The following is a 4,514-nucleotide window of genomic DNA, read 5'->3' on the forward strand; positions in this document are numbered from 1 at the left end:
ACTCGAATGTTTCTTTTCGGATTGAATGTTAATCTGAAATTACCACAGTAATTCATGCATTGCACAGATGTTTGGTTTTTCGCTTTGTGACATTCTGGTCACTTGCGCTCTCTCTAAAAAAAACAACAACAACAACACAAGAGCATGAAATCAATCACGGGTCACGTGTGCCCGTAGGACGGGAGAGTAAATCAGTTTCTCTCAAAATATTACGCTCAGAAGTAATGCCCCTCTATGATCTAATCAAAAATCAAGTTCCAGTTCCATCGTATCATGTGTTTTGAATTGGGAGAGTAATTCAAAACTTGCAATGTACCCAGAAACATCTGCACAGTTCGTTGTCTCAAACAAACCAACGTGGGCTCTGTCGTGTAGCGTTTTGGTTGTCGAATCTGGCAGCGGTCCATTCAAAGTCCGTTAGCTTGTAGAGTGACCACTACGTACGTGTTGACCACTATTCATTGAGCCGATCCCGTTACACGTAGCTCGGAAAAAAGTCGGCATTGTCCTCTGGTCAGAGAAAAAATAAAAGAGAAAAAACAATATTCTTATAAGGCGGAGGGCCAGGGAAGAGTCTTAAGCGTGCCCCGCAGTTAGTGCTGATAATCCATCTCTCGAGAACGGCTTTCAGAACATGACGCTTTACTCCTTATTCACTGGAAAAGCTTCTGTATTCTTTGATGAGTTTCTATCACCCCATTCAATGCGGTCCCGTCTTCAGTGCCGGGGAGAGATTTTGTTCACAGGGTCTCAAGACAACCAAGTCCTTAATCCCTGATTCAGGTCCTGGATGGGTCCTTTGTCACCAACAACTTGTACCGACTGGTGGTAGGGGAAAGGATTAGTACAGTCACACTGGACTGCACACGCGGGGCTAGATTTGGTAACGGACCTGTGGAGTTAGTCGAGCTCCACCGGATCTGAATAACAGAGAGAAGATCACTAGTTTGTCCGATATGGTACATAGTTTTCTTTGCTTATTTTTCTTTCGAAAGTTGCTGTTTTTCTCTCAATAGGGACCGAAGGGAGGTATAGTGACGACCTTGGTTGCTTGTTATTCCGAGATGAAACATTCTTGTATAGCTAAACCTTTTAAAAAACAAAACCACAAAGGCAGAGAAATAAAAAGAGGCCGCACAAATGTGGAGTCGGAAATATCGCCCTAGAGAAGAATGCGATGTGGCTGGATGTAGTAAATGTAGATAAAACTAAGCGTTAACGAAGAGCCAGAAAACATCTTTTCAAAAGTTTTCTTTTCCTATACAATTATTGTGATGTTATGTGTTAATTTTACGGCACTGATGGCGCTTATTTCGTTCATGTATATTTACTTTCAAAGTGATTTATTGTTATCACGCATGTACCTATTAAATAATCACACGAAGAGTTCTGGAATCTGTTGCAAGATTTGAGGAACTTAAATGATAATTCATTTCTGAGAGAGAAACGCACACTTCTTTTTTTGTCAGGATATGTGGTCTTGCTTGTTCATAACTGTGACTCAAAATGTGTAGCCTCGATGTGCATCGGTACCTGCCGTTATCATCAGCTCAAACTACAGATGATGAACAAACAATGAGGGTCTTGCGAGTCTTCGTCGCGTGGGAGAAGAATGTGCAGATGCCGAAATAGATGGGGTCTACAAGCTCTGTGGTGCATGTGTACGGAACTGCTCTTCTTTGTCAGGTTACCTGTTTTGCTGTGAGTTTCAGAAACCGTATTGTCATATTTTTCACATTTTTTCATCTGAGGCGAAATGCACAAACAATGATAATAACAACATCATGATAAGGTCTTATTTACCCAGGGTAGCCTCTTCAGTGTTGCCACTAATCCACCAGAGGACCCTGTCATTATCATTACCCTAGGGTTGCCAGGTACCTATTTATACACCTGGGTCGAGAGGGACATAGTGGGTAAAAACATCTTGTCCAAGGACGTAAGCACTGGGTGGGATCGAACTCGGGTCCTCCGATCGGGAGTCGGGAGTCTTATCCACTATATGCCACAGCGCTTGTTTCACATCACACTATGAAAGATACAGATACTTGCTGCCCGATTGGTCGAATGCTAATCACATGACATTCCCACAAAATGTGCTATTTCACACTTCTCTATTCCATCAAGCGTTCAATGTCTTCGCGGAGTTCTATGTAACGCATGATATGCATTGTACAAACTTTCTGGACTTCTCCAAGGCTTTTGATATCATTGATCATGATATACTTTTCCATATATCATCTATTATGGTATCAGAGGAAAGGTCTTGGAGTGGTACAGGAGATACCTCACTAATCGCAGACAATATGTACTTATCAAATTAATTGTTTATAAATCTATTATGCAAAACATAAGTTGTGGTGTTCTGAAAGGAAGCTTAGCTTGGACCCCTTTTATTTGTTCTTTGTCCAATTCATTAAATATCTTTTGTTTTTATTATTTGCTGACGCCACTAATGTGTTTTTATCTAGCACTGATCCTGATGTATTGATTGATGCTTTAAACATTGAACTGATGACATCACTTCAGTGTATAAGAGCAAATAAATTGTAGATAAATTTACAAGAAAACTAAGTGTATGTTTTTGAGTAATTCTCTGGAAATTATACCACGGAATATTCTCCAATATTCTCCTTGATGACACAATTATAGAGGAAACATCTTTAATCAATTTCCTTGGTTTTATTCTGGATAAAAGACTTACCTGGAAATTACATATCGACTATAAGTCGTAGTATCTCAAGAAACATAGGCTTTATAAAAAAAAAAGTTATTTCTTTTTCTTCCAAAAATGCTTGTTTCATGTTATACTCTTACTTTGATATTGCTCTGTTTAAACCGTGGAATACTTGCCTGAGGGAAACACATATAACTCTTATTAAGAAAGAATATTATTACTACAGAAAAAGGATATTCGTATCATTTGTAAGGAATCATGAAGATGATGATGATGATGATCCATATCATTTGTATAGCGCCATATATTCTTTTGTTATAGAAACATTCAATGGCGCAGACTCCCTCAAGAGAGTTAGCAATTGAATGCCTGGTGAAAAATGTGAGTTTTGAGTGAGGCTTTGAAGTGATCCAGTTTGTCAACCTCACGGAGAAAAGATGGGAGGAAGTTCCATAGGAGAGGAGGGATAGAGGAAAATATCCGGTCTCCGTATCCCTTGAGATGTGTAATGGGCATCTGGAGAGTATAAGGCCATATGAACGAATGCCAGGGCGGGGTGCCATACTGATGCTTTATCTTATGAAAACAGCATCCTAAACACTTACGATTTACATCGTTTGTATTTAGGACAATGTTAAGGTTAACAATAATTCTCTCCCTTCTGTATTTGGCTTTATGTATATCAAAAATGAAACTTTCCATTTATATCCTACCCGGCAATCCAATGAATAACATTTACCTTTAACCAGAACTGTTCTTGCTGTATCTGTATTCTCTTTTTTCCGGTCCGAAATTTTGAAATCCTGTTGATACTAATATAAAAGAACCTTTAAATTTGTTTTATTTTGTTGTATATGCCTGTGACAATATTTTACCTCCCTTTACTGGTGGAAATAAAATGGATTCAATGCAAGCTCCATTCTATAGGCCTCAAAATACAGCACAATTTTCAGTGATAAGAAAACTCATTTATCATTGATTGTACCAACTCAATAGCTTTGCAAGAATGACTGTACTGAAACTCAGACAAATAAACAGCAACGGTTTAATTTATGCAAATTTTGCTTGGTGTTGCAAACAATCTAGATATAATTATATGTACCTTATAGAGTGATTTTGAATCTGTTATCTTTTGTTGTTATAATCATTGGTCGGTTTCCACAGCCTGTTATGAAAGTTCATGTACAAAAGATTTCATCATTCGTTTGAAGTTATTTTGTGAGAACATGTAAAGTCTGTGCATTTTCCAGGAACTATACAAATGGAATGTTGCTACCGTTTTGAATTTCTTTCTTTCTTTCTTTTTCTGAATTAAAATGAATGGGGGTCGTCCGCTTTTAGACAAACAATAAGTGATGATTCATAATGTCTCACAGAATTTTACAGGGTTATTACATTTGGCGCGCAATCACAATCATGGTAAATTTCATAAAATCTTTGCTCTGTACAGAAAGGCATATTGTGTATTGAACAGTGCCCAGAAAACAAACATAAAACAAAACTAATAATCATTGTAAATATTGATAGTATTAGAATTGGACGATTGACAAAAGCATTCTGACATAGCGTCGCCATGAATCTTTGAGTGTTTGAGTAAAACATAGAAATGATGTTATTCTGGAGGATATTGATTTTGCCATCATTGTGATTTGCATTTCTCTCTCTCCCTCTCTCTCTCTCTTTCTTTCTAATTTGCCGTGCAATTCCTATTTAATAAGTATCTGAGGATTTGTATTTTTGTAATTCTCTCAAAACATTTGCCATGCAATTCTCGTGAGTATCATACCATTTTTTTATTTCCCGATTTCACTGAGAAAAGATAAGTGGCTGAATAAAT

This window comes from Diadema antillarum, unplaced genomic scaffold, assembly GCF_040938485.1.
Source record: "Diadema antillarum isolate AM-2024a unplaced genomic scaffold, OU_Dant_1.0 seq00000766_RagTag, whole genome shotgun sequence".
Lineage (NCBI taxonomy): Eukaryota > Metazoa > Echinodermata > Echinoidea > Diadematoida > Diadematidae > Diadema > Diadema antillarum.